Source organism: Fringilla coelebs (assembly GCF_963513975.1).
Source record: "Fringilla coelebs genome assembly, chromosome: 1".
Lineage (NCBI taxonomy): Eukaryota > Metazoa > Chordata > Aves > Passeriformes > Fringillidae > Fringilla > Fringilla coelebs.
Genome location: NC_140028.1, coordinates 14,614,687 through 14,632,569, shown reverse-complemented (window position 1 = coordinate 14,632,569; position 17,883 = coordinate 14,614,687).

Below are 17,883 nucleotides of genomic sequence, written 5' to 3'. Positions count from 1 at the left end.
GTGACCTGACCTCACTCCTGTCTCTGTCATGGCAGTGTTACTCTGGCAATTAGGTACATGGGGTTAAAAGGTACAGTGACTGTTTGTGGAGGATTATGAATCAAAGGGAGGTTTAAAATGCCAAATCAGCATTCCTAGATCAATCATTGTTTCCGGGTGTTGTAACAAATTTTGGTTATCCAATTGTCAGTAGACAGGAGTTCGTGTTTGAGGCGTTGATCTACCCCATGCACCTTAAGAGAGGATAAAGGTCTCAGGAATCTGTAGGTTTCTGATGCTTCCTGCTGTATGACACGTTGGAGCCTTAAATTCTTGGTACTAACAAAGCACTACCTGCCTTGAGCCTGCCAGGACACAGCACCTTTCAGTTCAGAAACCTGAGCTAAGTTTTGGCAGCTAACCTGTCACGTTACCTTTCAGGGGAACACAATGATCAAACTAGGTTATGTCTAGGTGTGGTTTTAACATCTCTCTTGCCGTGGGATAATTGCAAATGTTGGTAAAGATTCTGGAGATTGTGGACAATATATTCATACACTTACGTCCAGAGTTACTGTGCCTGGCTACAGAGGGGCTCTTAGGCAAGAACTGAACCCAGTGGATCAGTTTGGGTTTGGATCATACAGGGTTTGATTATGGTTGCAACATTATTAGAAATCTTAAAATAATTACTGCGGATTTTAATCTCACCTAAATACCTTTTCCTGGTCGTCTCAGCAAGGTGTGGTTTCTGTCATTGGACCAGTGCTGTGACACAAGAAACAACAGAGAAAACACCTGAGGAAAGCTCTGCATAGCTTGAAAAGCATCATAGAATAGTTTGGCTTTGGAAGAGGTCTTAAAGGTTCTGCACTCCTGCTGCAGAGCTGGGACCTCCCACAGCTGTGTTTCCCTGTGCAGAGGTGCTGGGATTTCCCAGTGATCTGGTTGCCTCCTTGAGCAGTTCTGCTTGCAGTGCCCACCAATGATTTGCTTTTGACATCACTTTGTTACAAGTGGTTTGGGTTCAATAAGCTTTACCAAACTAATGAGGCAAAAAGTGTTTTATTTCCATATAAAATAGAAGCATGGAAGATTAGCTGGAAGATTTGCTGACTTGTGTTTTGCCCACACAGGGATCACAACCTTTTTTTTTTTCATAATTATTTTGAAAGTGCAAAATGTACTGTAGCATAACTTAATAATGTAATTAATGATATCACAGGTCTTACTCCTTACAAACTTTATAGCCTGGAAGTATTTCCAGACTCCTGGATCCAGAAGAACACCCCAGCTAGGTTGCATCCCTATGGCCTCTGTAAGACCTAAAACAGCATCTTCCCTTTTCTCTGCCTCTTACCCATTTTTGGAAAGCAAAAGAGAGCTGCAACACGATCTAGACAGGCTGGACAACTCAAAAAACTAATGTGGTGTATTGGAGTATGATTCACTCTTCAGTAGCACCCGTAAGCATAGACAGTCTCAAGGTGTTTCCACCAACATAAAATACAGAGTCATGGCAAAAGGGGAAATGGGGTGGGAGGCCTACCGGATAGAAAGGGTGCCCAAGAGCTCAGTACTTGGCTACAATTGCTTCCTGTATCAAGTCTGGCATCAAATCCAGCACTTAGCTCCTGAATATACCTGTTTTTCAAACTGTTAATACCTTGGCCTGGCATCTAAAGCCCTGGGGAACCTGTAGGGCCAATTGGAGCTTTGGGTTGTTGGAATAAGAGGAAAGGTGAATCATCACCAGATACCTTAACTCAAAATTCAGGAGCAGAGAAGAAAGAGAGTAGTTTGCATGACCATTTTCCAACTTGTTACCAGCTCTAGGAGCTGAGAGAAGGGCAGGAATAGTTTTCTTCTACCTTCATTCTTTGGCTGCAATCACCATGGACCTAGAATGAGCTGCAGGACTGAAAAGATGAGGACTTGTACAGAATAATCTGAGATACACCAGACCTACTCACAGCAGTGGCAGGTGCTCCTGGGCCAAGTCCAAGAGCCAAGATCCAAGATCCCCCAACCTAAAATAAAAATCAATAAAATAAATTAATAAAAATTAGAATAAAAATAATGACATTTTCAAACAATAAGCTTGAGTCTTAGCTGGAGCAAATGTTCTTAGAAAAAGAGTTACCTCAGAGAGAAATTTAATGGTGAATAAGAAGCCAAATTGTTCTTTTAGTTATATAAATGCAACTTCTTTTGAGGTCTAGTTGCCAGTGAGAAATTTCACTAATGGACGTAAGAGCAGAATTTCCCCTCAGCTCTAAGCAGAGCTGACCTTTGAAACAAATGGAATTACGAATTCCTTGGCCTTGTGTCATTTGCTGTTCTACTAAGGATCCTGCTGCTAGGGTGAATTGCTGCTGGGATATGTTGCTGCTACTCTTAAGGGACAAACAGCCTTTGTGGCAGGCTTAGAAAGTGTGAAGATTTCAAGATAAAAATCCAGCACTTGCAGAATCTCATTATTTTGGAGGACTTGACTTACAGCTTGTGAATGGTTTAGGGTCAGCAATGCCGGGCAGGGTATATGAGGTACAATGTCACATAAAGCTCCTAAGATGAAAAGCTTCTGCCTTATCATCAAGTTACAGGCTGGCTGAAAGGCTAGCAGGAGAAGAGATCCATGCTGCGTTTCCTGCATCTCTTTGCGAAGAGGAGCCCCGGCGGGGAGGGAGCCGCTGCCGGCAGCCCGGGGTGCCCGGGCGGCGGTGCCGGCAGATGGAGCCGCAGCGCCGGGAGCCGCGCACGGCGGAGCCTGCCAGCCTCAGCCCGGGCAAACACAGCTCCCAGGACTGCAGTTAGGGTACTCACTGTAACGTAGTGACTCATCTGAAAGAACCAGGCTTGCTTTTTCATCTTTTTATCGTAAGGAGACATAGCAACAACTTAGCATTGTACATGACTTCATACTTCTGTTGTTATGGTTGTGTTACAAACTTCATATTTATCAAGAACAATCCCAGGACACAAATACAATGCAAAGTCCCTTTTTGTGATGGTAAGAAGTAGCTGCAGACACTATTCTTCACTCTTCTCCCTGCAGGACAGAATTGGCTTTATTGCCTTCTATAAATCATTTGTGGTTGAAATCCATGTAGCTCTGCTAGGTTAGAGAAATAGAAACTAGCCTTCACGCCTTCAGGAGGTTTTGGAGGGTTTTCTTTTTCCTAGGGAGTTATAAAAGTTAAACAGATCAACTGATAAAAAGTGACAACTGAACGAGCTCATACCATGGAGTCACTGTCATTGCATTGTTTGGGGCTGATTCTTTTTAGACAATCAAGTTCTGGGCAGGCCATGAAGACATCACCAAACTGAGCTGGCTCAAAGGTGGCAGATGAACTTTAATATAGATAAATCTGGGGCAATGCATCTAGGAAAAAATTATCCACATTAGACCTGGAACTGAGTGTTATTAGGAAAAAGACCTCTGAGCCATTACTGATGGTTCTCTGAAATCATAAGCTCAGTATGCAATGGCAAACGAACTCCAATAAAATGTTGGAACTCATGAGAAGGTTGTTACGAACAGGACAGAGGGTGTAATGTTACTGCTACATAAAAACCAACCAAACAAAACTCCAAAAAGCTCTGTGGTGTGTTCCTATAAAGGGCAGCAAAAATAGCTGAGGTGCTGAAGCTGCTGCCTTATGAAGACTGAAAACACTGGGACTCCACTCAGGAGTGAAAGAGACAATGGAGTGAGGTAATGATGATTTACCAAATGATGAACATGTTGGTTAAACCAAACATGTAACTGTTGTTTACAGAGACCTTGTATGGGATCCAGGGAACACTTGAGGCAACTACCAAGAGATTGGCTTAAAAGAAATGAAAGAATTTGCTGACACCGTGAGTGGTGAACCTCTGGAGCTTGCCAACACAGGAGCTTGTGGAGGCAGACAGTGTTAGCATGTTCAGAAAGGGATTAGACAAATAAATGTGTCTTTTTGCTAAAAGGATAAGGCAGGAGCATACCCTGTACTATGCCTAATACAACAGTTATGAATGCTGCTTATTAGGGAAAAGGACATAACCAGCCTCACATGGTCTTCCTAAACAGCATTACTTTTTGCCACTACTGGAAACACAGCAGTGGGTGAGGAGCTCATTATGTGCTCAACAGGCTGTCTCTGATATGCACCTTGGGACTTCTTCCCCTTGGCAAGGCTCCCCTGTGGGATACAGCCTCCCCTGCACACTCAGTCCTTGCTCCATCACCAAAATGCAGAGTTCATTGGCCAGCTGATAGCTGAAAATCAAGGCAGGTAAATTAAGATTTCTTGGAAAAGGTGGAACTTGTATATCCTAGCATAAACAGAACTGCTTGATTTGGTACAAATGAGTAACAGTGTTGGCTCCTGGTCCTTCACAAGGCAGTGGGAGAACAAGAGGTAAAATCAGGCCATGCTCTGATACAGTTTTGGGAGCAGTAAATTGGTACACTAAAGAGTCAGCTGAGGAGGTTCTACCTTACCCTTCAGTACTGCTCCTCAGACTCGCTCCAAAAACATTTTTCAACAGTGACAAGCTGAAAGCTAATTGTCAAGACTAATTATAAGTATGAAGTAACTGAAAAAAGATTAATGAAATTTCCATGTTATCTCCTAGATACTTCCTGGCCTTTTTTTTTTCTCCCCAGTTCATTACCTTTTCTTCTATGATTCTGTGAGGGTTGGGCTGTCTTTACACCCGTGCTCATGCAGCAAACACACACACTCTCACTTCCTCATCCCACTTGGTTTAGCCATCACCTCTCCTCCATCTCTTTTATTTTCTTTGAAGACAGTCTCAGCCTCTGTGTAGTGTTTTGGGCCCCATATGCCTTGCTGATGTTCCATCCCCGCCTCTCTCACAGTCCTTGTGTCATGTTTTTATCTTCCCTGTTGTCAGGCTTTAACTGACTCACACTTGTGGTAGGACACAAGACAGGGATTTCATGCTCCAAACTACTTGAGCAGGGCTGGGGGACTTCAGGTAATCAGGGAGTTGCACTCTGCTGCTGGACATGCCACAGGTCTGTGTGTTGGGTGGGGGCCTCAGAGGAGGTCAGGTACCTGCCTTTCCCCTGCTAACATGCAGCTGCCTGGCAGAATGGATACAGGGTTATTTTTTCACTATAGGCAAAGCAGCTTTTCCCAGTTACTCTTTTTGAAAGGATTGAATGACTTTTGATGAAACCTTTCCCAAACAGTTGAGCAGAAAATGAGCAACCAGCATGGAGAATTGGTTTAAAACCTGGGAAATCATAAGCAATTGAAAAAGCCTTTCAAAGGGAGGTGTTACGTTTCTTTAATGATGGGCAATGCTTCCTACTCTGGCCATAGCATCTTTAAAGCCCCCTTGACACCGAGGAAACAATGCCCTTTTTTGACAAAATTCCAGCTCTATGATCATCACTGGAAAATGCTTGTGTTGTTATGACCAAATTTTCTCAATTGCAATCTAAATGCCATTTTTCTGAAGTGAGACTGAGGTTTGCTTTGCTGAAGTGAGACTGAGGGAAGTATTTAGCACTCTAAAGTACCCCTTTTCCCTGAGCATAGGTGCCTGGAGGTCTGAAGCTGAGGAGCTCTTCTCCTGCTGCTGTGGAGCAGCTGTCTTGGCTTGTTCAGCTGTGCCAGCTCACATCAGCTAGGCATCCAACCTAGCTTTAATAAGCTGGTCTTTAATAAGGCTCCTTTTGAACCCTTATGCTTTGTTTTTCTCCACCTGGCAATTACCAGGATGGTGAGGAAAACTGACAATAAGACCAAAGGCTCTCTGAGAGAGATGTGAGCATATAGGGGCAGGTGGAGAGGACAAACTTCAGTGTTTCAGAGGTTCACAATAACATGCTTCCCTCAGAAAGTATTCTTTATTCAAATATCCCTTAAAGGGTAGCAAGTAACCGCAGGATGCCATATATCTCTGGGTTATAACTCTCAGCAGAGAGGCTGCACAACTTCCTGGATTGTCTTTAACAGGAGGCCAGGCAGACCTGGAAAGCTTTCCATTTTCCAGCCTGCTGGCTTTAGCAATAATGTCATGTAAGTCCAAAGGGAGACAAGTGACCTTCTAGCTCATGCTATTGTGCTGGTAACACACATAAACAAAGCCTGTAGCTAGAGGGGGAAGAATTTCACCAAAAACAAGGTCTAAGAAGAAGTCCTTTCCTTTGCACCCTTTCACATTAGCCTCCTGTGATGAAAGCTTTCCTGTGACTGCTCTTTTTATTGTCTATTCACCTAAGGGGTTTAAACTCACCTCTCCCTGTCAAAAGAGATCCTTAAACACCACCCTCTCATCAAACATACACTAACATGCTGAGTTAGTATCATAGTGAATAAAGGGGTGTTGTGTTCACATGGTGGCAGCCATCAGTAAATTTCAGGTGATAATCATTTTTCCATCATATCCTTCTCATCCATTACCAAGGGGCCATAGAATATCCCTGACAGGCTACAGGTTACAATCTTAATAGCTGTAGAATGGTCAAATCCTTGCACTCTTATGTCATTGCTAGTACCCATGGCCACTATCAGCCTGGATGGATTTTCCACTCTTCTGACAGCCCACAGTGTGCTGACAGCTGTCCCCAGGTGTAGGCTCAGGTGAGCCTGCTTCCATGGCAATTGTGGACATCCCCACCCTGGCTGCTGCTGCCAGCCCAAGGATGCTCCTGCATGGCCCATCCTGGGCTGCTGGCCCCAGGGAGGGTACCTGTCCTGAAGGGAGCTGGCAGCTCTCTCTCTCCAGACATGGGCAGGGTGTACTGAGCAGCACATCCAGCAGAAAGGGGAAAAAAGGATTTCAAGTATTTCCTATCTTTAACATTTGAAAAAATCTAGACTGTTCCAGTGTACCAGTGTGTCCCTTGTGGCTCACTCTTCAGTTCAGTCCAGCACTCCCCTTTGATGTTCTGCCCACAGAATAATAAACTTCACCAAAGAACAGAAAAACAGCTCTCTCTGTGAAAGCCACAAGCAAATGAGCTGGAAATGTGAACTGAAGCTGCAGCAGTTTTTTTGCAGGAACAGATTCTTTTATATTCAGTGGCCTAAAACAGTATGGTAGAATTCAGCCAGACAGAATGGTGGTCAACATTGCTAGAATTTGCCTGGGTAAAAAATGTTTTATTTACAGCAGTTTTGGTAAATTACTAAATTTGCTACATTCAGAAGTGGGAAAAGGACTTTCTTTAGAGATAAGTGTCTTAGTTTTTTTTCTTCTTCAGACTTCATCTTGTTCAGTACCAAAGAAACCAAGCAAAAATATGAAAAATATAACTTCTGGCAAATAATAAGTTGTGGGAAGAGCAGAACTCAGGTCTGAGACTTTTAACTGGAAGATAATAATTTCTTTAGGATTAAATTCCTAGCACTCCATGGGCTTAAAAGGGAAATATTCTGTCTAATCTATCCTGAACAGTGGGAGATTTTTTCCTCTCACTGTATTCATTTCTGTTTGTGTCATTCCTGGAAAGGGACCTCTTTTTTAGATCTTCTAATTTTGTGGTAGGGATTGTGGATTTTGGTGAAAGGCCAAAGTCTAAAGACTTTCAACACTGAAAGTTTCTAAGAAAGAAATTATGTCAGATAGATTCTCTTACCTCATATGATGCTTGGCCTGAGATTTTCTGCTGCTTTTTTCTAGGATGCTGGAAGAAAGCTGTGCTGCCACTTGGTGAGCAGACTGTAGTTCAGCTTTCAAGTAGTCCTTCACAACTTTTATCAACAGAGGAACAGAAAAGACAAGAAAATGTCTTTGACAAGAAGATGTAGTGAATCAGCTGTAGCAACATGCCACATGAGCTCATTTTTAAAACCATGTATAGGATATGAAAGGCTAAAAAACCCATTGCTTTTTAAGTCACAAAGGGCCAACTCCACGGAGGCTAAAATTATGACCACTCTTGTCATACATAAATATAGATGGTCAGTGACCAAACAGGAGTCTCCTAACTGGGTTCAGAATGAGAAGACAGGTGAAGAGTTCCAGTGCATGGCCAGGAGACACTGCAGTGTCCACAGTGAATTGTCACTTCCTTTTAAAGGTACCATGTGACAAAATACACTGGAAAGGGGTGCAAGAGATGAGGAAACACCCATGAAACGTCTAAAAGGCAGTACCTGCTACCTGTGCTTCCCTTTCTGCTCCTAATTTGAACAGTCCTGTGCAGTATCTCACTTTAATCTCAAGGGAGCTCCCACAGCACAGGGCTTCACCCCCATCAGCCCTGCCTGCAGGCAAGGACTCTGCACAGACTGCTCTCCACAGGGCACTGCTCCCCTCACCCACACCCAGCAGTGATGCTGAGGTGCAGCCTAATAGGAAATACCCTATTTTCCTCTTCCTTTTGGCATCTGGTCTAGCTTTTGAATTTCATGTGGTTTTGTGCTGCCCTGGAAGACCTGGAGCAGAGACCAGTGCTAAATAAGGTGAATTATTCCCTCGAGCTGTTGCAGAACTCACTGTCAGAGAATTACATCCACACGTGGGACAATCTGTGGGTGTGTCTGCAGACAGCCATTTTTGGGAACAATTCTTCCAAGGCAAACAAGACCACAACCCAGGAGCTGACTGCGGTGAGTTGGAAGATTTGCTGTGAGAAGTCCTACGCTATTAAGCAAGGCACAAACTATTTATTCACCTTACTGCATTAGTAAAGACTTACACATGCCTTTTGCTCTGCAGAAGGACTCTATTTGTTGTTTTACTAGGAGTCAGACCATGAAATCCCAAAGGACTATCTTGGAGGATGTCTACATGTTTCCTTACAGCTGCAGGTCCTCATGGGGTTGAGAAGTTCTCTTCATAGAATGCTGTGCTCTACCCCCTGAAAGTTCATTGCTCTTTTGCAGACCCGTGCAGAAATCCTTTTGTGATTTTTATTTGAGCAAAAATCACATTGTACAGTCAGCCTTCAGACATTTCAGGGGAAAATTTTCATTACTAGGGACAGAAATGAGGCATACAAATCATTAATACATTCTGGCTTTTCCAAAGCATCTCCTCATCTAGCTTAGTCATAAGCAATGAGAAGAGGATTAAAAAAATATATTTCCACAGGGAGTTTCTTAACTTTTTTCTGCTCTAAGGCTTAGCACTTATGTGCTGGTTTTGGCTGGGGTAGAGTTAATTTTCCTCACAGTGGCTGCTGTGTTTTGGATGTGTGCAGAACACTGGGTTGAGGATGCAGAGGTGGTTTTGTTGTTGCTGAGCAGGGCTTACACAGAGCCAAGGCCTTTTGTGCTCCTCACTCCACCGGGGGGGAGCCTGGGGGTGCACAAGGAGCTGGGAGGGGACAAAGCCAGGACAGCTGATCCCAGCTGACCCGAGGGCTATTCCATAATTTATGGCATTATGCTAAGCACATGAAGCTGGGGCAAGAAGAAGGAAGAGGGGATTTTCAGAGTGATGCCATTTGTCTTCTCCAGTCGCTGTTATGTGGGATGGAGCCCTGCTTCCCTGGGGATGGCTGAACACCTGCCTGCCCACGGGAAGGGGTGAATGAGTTCCTGTTTTGCTTTGCTTGTCCAAGGTTTTTGCTCTCCCTATTATGTTATACTTATGTCAACCCATGAATGTTCTGGCTTTTACTCTTCCAATGCTCCACCAGTCCTGCTGGTGGGGGTGAGTGAGCAGCTGCCTGGGGCTTGGCTGCTGCCTGGGGTTAAACCACAACATTTGCTATGATGGAAACCCATGCAAAACCACATTGCTGTGGAATACCAAAAAGACATTTTTGATTATGAATTTGCCTCTGGGATGCTCCAAGGCACTGAGTGTCCCAGAATGAAAAGCAGAACTGGGATGCCAGTGGAAAAGGCTCCAGCACTGGCGTCTCAGGAAGGCTACAGGCACGCCTTTGTGAGTACTCTTCCCATGAAGTGCCAAGTACAGGTTGGCTTGGCCAGCAGGTGTGAAATTTCACCACAGAAATGTATACAGGCATAAACTGCAAGCCTCTGGCAAGTAATTTTTTTACAATTTCCTTGCCAAGTGCTCATGCTGGGGCTTACACCAACAGTTCTGCACACAAGTCAGAACAAAACCAACTCCCAGTTCCAGCGTTATTCCATCCCCATTTGGCTTTTGCTGAAATCACTTTGTATTTCATGGCTCCTTAGCTTGGCTGACTGGATTTAAGACTTACAGAGGCCATATGGTCCCACACCAGAGCAGCTTCCCACAGACTGAGCCCATTCTGCAGAAGAGCCGTGACTCTCCCAACACATCCCCACAGCACACATGGGTGTCCCCCTTCCTGTCTGGGTCTGACCTGGAACTGGGACAGGGCCAGGATTTGCTATTTGGTCAAGAGCAATACTCTAGAGGGAGGGTGAGAAAGGTGCCAGATGTGTTGTACATGGATAATGTGGCAGAGCAGCCACACCAAGTGGCTTCCAAGACAAGTGACAGCAGGACACAGTGTCCAGTAACCTCAGATGAAGTCCTTGGCATTTGCTAATGTCTTTAGTGGGTCCTGTGAAGAAAATCATTCAGGAAAATATGTTAATGACATGAGGCTATAATTTGCAGTTTATTTTTCAGTAAGGTTTCATCCTCCATCCTATTCATGTTCCTAAGCAGTTTACACTTTTTTTTTCTAAATCTGAGTGCTTAGCCAATATTTGAAACCAAGGGTTCCCTTAGAATGAGAAACAGTTAATAAGGTTCAAATATGCACTCAGGAAAAAAAAGATGTATTTATTTACAATAGGGTTTTTTAAAAAAGCTTCCTTTCACTAAACTCACAACTGAAATAAAGAACAGCAGCAAACTATCCCACATCAAAATTTGCCCTCCAGCAATATCTGGGCTCAAAAGCCTTCACCTCCTCCTCCTCCTCTTCCCGCTACTTTCAGTGTCCCAGTGACTGTCCCAGAGGCTGCCTCTCTCCAAAACACCAATGATATTTCTCCTACCCTGAAAATGCATCACAGTAAGGTCCTCTGCAGAGTCCAGGGACTGTTGGATGCACCTTTGGGTGTAGATGGTAATGGAAATCACCCACCTCAAGTCCTGCTGTCCCATGGAGTGCTTTGCAACTCACCTTATTTTCAACTAATTTTCAACTTATTAATCCTCCTTTGAGTATTTTTCAAGGGGTAGTTCTCAAAGGGTATTTCTCTTTGTTTTTTCAAATCTATACCATTGAGGGATTTTCCTCCCTTTTTCTGGTCAAGTTCAGATTGTGTCACTGATTATAATATTTCTTCTTTCTCCTAAATTGGTCAGATTCTTTTTTTCAGATATAATAATTTTATCTCTTGCAGTAACTGCAACACTTTGTGTTAGATGCCCAATGAAGAAGTTAAATTTACCAAAGAAAATCACTCACTAACATTCTCTGTATTGCTGACACCCAGTGAGTTAGGGCAACAGAAATGTTTAAGGCATTTCTTTAATCATATAGAGCCTGATCCAGTTTCCCCCCAATGAACACCACAGTCTTTCCATAGGTCTGGAACTTTCCATGACTTTCATAGGCCTGGAGAACATACACAATGCATGTAGTGTATCTCCACCACATCAATAACTCATAGAATGTTCTCCTGACCTTTAAAGAGGATATGGTACTTTCTATGTGTGTGTGTGTGTATATACACATACATATATAATATAAAAGGAGCATGATTTTATTGCCATGGCTAGGCATAAAAGCAATCATTAGGAAGCCTTACCTTGTACCTTGTTCCTGCTCTAATACCAAAGTCTACAGCAAAATCCAAATCTGGAGAAATGGCAGGAAGCCATTATTAGTTTTTCTATGAAAATGGTACTTTTATTAAAAGCAGAAGGTGAGCTGAAGGCACCAATCCTCTTTAAAATAGCTTGGGGTTTAGCATCAATAATGGAAATATACATACTGTGGCTAGGATATGTCTAACACCTCTCCCATCTTTTCTGACTGTCCATAAATAAGTAGTTTAAGGCCAATGAATATAATAAAAGAATGATCTTAATATTTTGCTCTCAAATTGTTTCCATTTCACAGGAAGTTCAAGTTTCCTTCAGTAAATGGTTTATAATTTTCCAAGCACACTTGCATTCTAGAAAAATTTATTGTATGTGCATTAAGGCTTACTTTATTTATTGGGGAAGAACAGGAACACCACAGAAAAATCAAGACTGTGATAATTTTATGATTACTTTTCTTTAAAATGGTTAGCAACTCCTTTCTCCCTGCCACTTTGAACAGGCTGTATGCATCACTGTTTTCAGTTTCTTTGGAGATAGTGCTAATTTCCTAAACAACAGCCTGACCCAGGTGTAGATTATCTGAAATGCAAGTCTAAGACAAAAGTGATGACAAACCTTTACAACCACAGAGTTTCCTACTGCTTTCCAAGGAGTTCTGGAAGGGGCAGCAACTCCGTGTGCAAGGATCAGACCCTTGGACTGGAACCTCTCAACTGCTCCAGGCAGGGGGACTTTACCTGTTGGTCCTTAACAGTGGAAGTTTGGCACATTTTCCTGCCCTTTGATAGTCAAAACCTGGAGTCTCAAGAACTGAAAAATATGGTGGTAAAAATAGGTCATGTCAACTGCCTCTATTGAATCTGGTTCACTACATGTAAAGAACAACATGTTTTTCATAAAGCCCCATAGTTATTTTCCTGACAACATTTTTTTTCAAAAAATTGAACACCTCCTTATAAGGAATCCAAACCTCTGCTCATTGCACATACAGGATATCCTGCTAAAATACTGAAGGAGATAAAACTCTAAGCATTCCTGCAGGAGTTAACTCTAAAAAATTGAAACACTGGAATCTACCACATTCATTTTTCTAAGATGTCTCCAGCATCTATAATGAGTTCTTTATTACTAATTTATGTCAAACACTTGCTGGCTTTGAGATACCAGCCCTAGGAAAATCTTCCACTTGCTCCTACCCTTTTCTTTCCACTAGTCTAAAGGAAGGTTTGCTAACAGTCCTTCCTTGCCTACATTTATATTCATTCTCTACGTATCACAAATATTAAGCACTTTATCCTGGATGCTGGATAAGCACCAGGTACACAAGCTCCACACTAAGCCAGGTGCTTGATGAGGCTGGAAGAGGAAATAAGTTGTAGTGGAGCCATTTCCAGATGTCCCTGGGGTCCTGCCCTAGAGGAAGGATCTGCTGAATGGTCAGAGCTGGCTAAAAGTCACTGGGAGAGCTGCCTACAGAAAAGTGCTTAAATTTAGGTATTGCACAGGTTCCCTGACCATTAACTTGCAGAGGAGACAGGAAAATGGAAGTAGTTATGTGAAGGGCTTTAAAAATGCAGCAGGTGTAACACTCATTTTATATCTATAGCTATAATTAAATCTGTATAAATCGTCAAGCCTGCAGAAGCCTAGCACCAGCATCTTAAACAAGCGAATTTCCAGTAACAACCATCTGCTTTTAGCCAGGATGTTTGGGAGACTGGAGAGTCAAATCAGCCTTCCACATCACCTGAAGCTCTTACCTGCACAATGCACATCACTTCATGTTTTGTTCCTAGAAAACAGATCAGGTAAAGCAAGCCATGCTTGGCTTGCACCCCCTAAACCTGGGGAAGATGAGATTTTGGGGGGGAAAGGAGGAGTATTTTGGCATTTACTTTTGTGAATTTTCTTTAAAATTCCTCCCATTTCTTGTGACCTGGTCTAGGCCAAGAATAAGAAAGAAAAAAATGTGCTCCTTGGGAGCATTTCAGTAATACCTAGCGATAAGTTGTCTCTGGCAGAGATTATTTCAGCAGGATCCAGAGAGGATTTAAAATCCAAACAGAGACAGGAAAGCAGCCCAGCACTCCATTTGAATTGGTGGTAGAATTAAATCAAGTGACACAGCAGCACATGAGAACTCTCAACAAATATCTCCAAGATGGCATTTTAACAGGGGATTATATCATGACTGCTCCTTTTGAGAGTCTGCAGGGACATAAAGAAGCATAAATTACACAGAGACTCGCCTGTACTGTGTCTCCAGATTCTAGCAGGACCCAAGGAGTGAGAGAGCAGGGGAGGTACAACCAGTCCTCTCAGCCCTCTCAGCTCCTGCTTTGATGATAAAAGGTCTGTGACAGCAGGTATGGTCTCAATCCCATTTCCAGGGTTTGGGGCCATGAAGGAAAGTCAGCACAACAGCTGAATAAGCTTGCTGTGTACCCATGAGAGCTTGAGGAAATGGCTTCTGGTTCAGGATCCTCAGGGAAAGTGAAGTCATGGGCCATCTCATAGCCTGCTTTAAGACAGAACCTGGATTTGCAGAGTTTTCTGTCTTCATCTTTGCAGAAGCTGCCTCCCATTGTTGTGTCTGGCCTCTGAAGACAGCAATTGCAAACAAATGTGTTTTGCAATTCCATCCTGTGTGCAGTGAAGAGCAGATGTAGGTGTGGCTGTGCATGGGGGTTTCTGCAGGTACAGCTGAAGTCATGCTCCCCCCTCTGACGTGACCTCAGCACCAGGAGAACTCCTCCCAGCTGCAGCTTATCTAATTGGAGGCATGAAAAACTGAGTCTGTAATTAAGAGAGCACTGAAAGCACAGGTCTCTAGATTGGATGCTTATCAGCTACACGTCAGACTCCCTCTACCAGCAGAATCATGTTGTGAATCTATTTGTGGAACTTGATTTATGAAGATTAATAAGACAGAAAAATTATGTCAACTTATGGCAAAATCCATGTATTTTTCTTTCAGTTCAGATTCCAAAATGCTGTTTTCTTTCTCATAGGGCTATTTTTAATGGCAGAGCCTATGTGTACCCTACCCAGGCCTGTAAGGAATGCCAGGACAGCTAAAAGCAATGCAATTATGTGGCCCACCAGAAGGCCAAGCAAAAAAATACATGGTGCTCACTGATATTTATCAGCCATTTCTAAACCTGGACAGAGCCAGGGGATTACAATGGTTTCTCTTCCTTCTTAGCACTTTGGGCAGAAATCATTTCCCATTCCATCTGTGTCTTCATGTCTGACTCAGTGTTAGCTGGAAGATTCTGGTGTCATCTGCTAGTAAACCAAATCCTGTTAGAACTCTACAAATATCAGACACCATCTTATCAGTCTACATTCTCACTATTTCTGCTGCCATTTCCTTAAATATGAAGCACTTGAGGTTGTGAGTAGCCACAGACCTATTGGTTACATCTATTCTGTTGTTCTGTTGTGCTAAAGAGGCCTTGAGGCCACTCCTCAGGAGTATTTCAGAGTTCTTTCTGACATAAGTCATTTGGTTTGGTAAAGTGGAACAGTCCTGGCTGTTTGCTCTGCTTTCAGCCTTTGGTGCTCTCTGCCTCTCTGCATTTCCCCCTGCAGTGACACCACATGGCAGACAGAAAAGTCACCCACAGAAGAGAATAAGTGGGGAAATCTTTCTTAGGAAAACTCCCTGACACTCATTCTACCAGTGGATAACCAGGTGCAAGGCTCTTGTAGCTAGCCACAGCCCTATCTGAGCCTCCCATTTTTTATTCTGTGTTTGGCATAGTCTTGCAGTCCTTATGTTTTAAACTTCTCCAAGTAGCACAACCAGGCACTGGCTCTACTTTGTGGTTGCTGGTGCAATGCAAATTTTCTCTTTCTTCCTTCTGAGGATGGAGATCCCAAGAGGGACCCATTTGCAGAAGCAGTGTCTAACTTTGGAGGAATGTGATAGCAGAAACAAGTGAATTTAGCAAAATTACTACTTTGACTAGCAAAAGTAATGTACATATTCAGATAAAAGAACAAATGCACAGGTGCCATTGCCAGCCTTGTTTCTTTACATCTGGAGAGTGTTCTGGGATTTCAAACTAACAGACATTACACAGCTTAGAGCTCCTCCCTTTCCCAATGTCTGCTATAAATGGATTTTTTGGTAACATCTACCTAGGTCCAAAAGGTCAGATGAAGGTTATTTTGGAACAGTTCCTCTCATGCTTATGTTAACATTATACCTAAGCTATCCTCTCTTGAAACAAGCCTGTGCTTCCAGGAGCTACAAATGCTTACATATGTATATGTACACATATTTACATATATACACATATTTACTTTTGTATCTATTTACACTGCTTTTGTTCAGTCTGGATTAATGAGACACAGCAAACCTGAATAGAGTTTATAGATTGCTGAAGCCTCTACATTTCTCCATATTATAATAGTTTTCCATATTCCTGCTTCCCCTTCTGCCAGAAGTATTGGCTAACAAACTGTGTACACAGAAAAATACAGTAGCTAGCTACAAACCTCCAGGTTTTTTATAGTTTTAACATTGAACATATAATTGAAATTTCAATATGAGTTTTATTCCAGTTTCTTTCACACTTTGATTTTTGATATGTGATCCTACTGAAGTGACTTTGAAAGGTATCACATTGACATCTTTGACTCATTGGCATAATAGAAGAAAGAGAAATGAAAGCCTATTGTTTTGTGTAGGAAGAAGTAAAAATACTGATTTTTTTTTAATATTGCAGAAAATAGCTAGAGGGGGATAGACACAATTCATCAGCACTTGATTTAAATTGCTGTATCTTCATTTTCTATGTGAACCAGTACATGCTTATTCCTGTAGTATGCAGGCTGTGTGCTTATCACCAACAGCTTCAGAAATATGTGGGTGTAGTCAACATCTGTGATTGCTTTCCTGAATGTTCTGGGCTCTGGCCATCTTCTCATAATAGAGGCAAAGGGAAACACCTTTCACTGTGCATGTAAGGCAAGAAATCCACATTTATAATAAATTCAATTTCTGCCTGTCTCATATTTTCCATTTTTAAAATCCTAAATAAATATTTTTATCCTACCAGGGCTTCCTTGAAGAAAGAAAGAAGTAGATTGCTTTATCTCCACTGCACAAATGGGAAGACTGAGGCAGAAATATAGTACATATTACATCATATACAGAAATATAATACTATTACATATAATATTATTACAGAATATATCTCTCATTCAGAAGTCAGAAGTCTGTATCACCTAATCCTGAATGCTCAGCTGACTGGTCAGAATGCACCAGTATACTTCAGGAATGCCACAGTGACTCTTCACAGAGATATAGCTGCATTTTTCATACACAGAAAATAGAAAGGAACAAAAGTACATCAGGGCTTCTTACCAATATATATTCACATTTCTGAACATTAAATACATTATATGCCGCTTCTGAAGTCCATACCAGCTCTGGCTTATACAGTCAGTATCCATTTCTGATTAAATCATCCTGCAGTCCCTTTTTATTTATTACTTGACATAAAAAAAAAATTTTCTCCATTTGTTAACTTCTTGTGGATCACTATTTCAGCTAGTTTGGCCTAGATGACACATTTTCCACCAAAGAACAAAGCCTTACAACGAGTTCTGCCCAGCCTTGGACTACTCCTTACGTCTCACTTTTTAGAAATTTTTTGACATTGATACAAAAGCAAGGAGAGGATTATTTTGCCCTCTATACCCCTGTTCAATGCTGCTCAATATTATTTGAGATGTGGAATTCCAAGGAAAAGGGAATTGGCTGTGTAGGACAGGTGAGTCTCTCCTGCCCTTCACTCGTGCCCAAGCTCTTCTGTGGTTTGTGCATCTCTGGCCAGGGCACCACTCTGAACTGGGTATGCTGAATAATTTATGGGCCAGGAGAGTGCTGCCTGTTCCAGCTGCTCCACAGCTAATTTTGAACACAGGGCATGCACAAATGCTCCTCTACCAGCAGTAGAGGTCTTTCTAGTACAGGGAAGGATTTGTGAACACATAAATTCACAAAGGCCAGGAAGGAGGGTTACAATCTCTGCCTAACCCATCTCCTGGATGGTGCAAGGGAAGTTAACCCTTTTCCCCCACTATCTTCATTTGACCAAGATCCACCATCCCAGAGGACTCCACAAACATCTAACACTGAGAGGTGTCCCTGGGCCTCCATGAATCTTTCTGCTCCACTCAGGAATG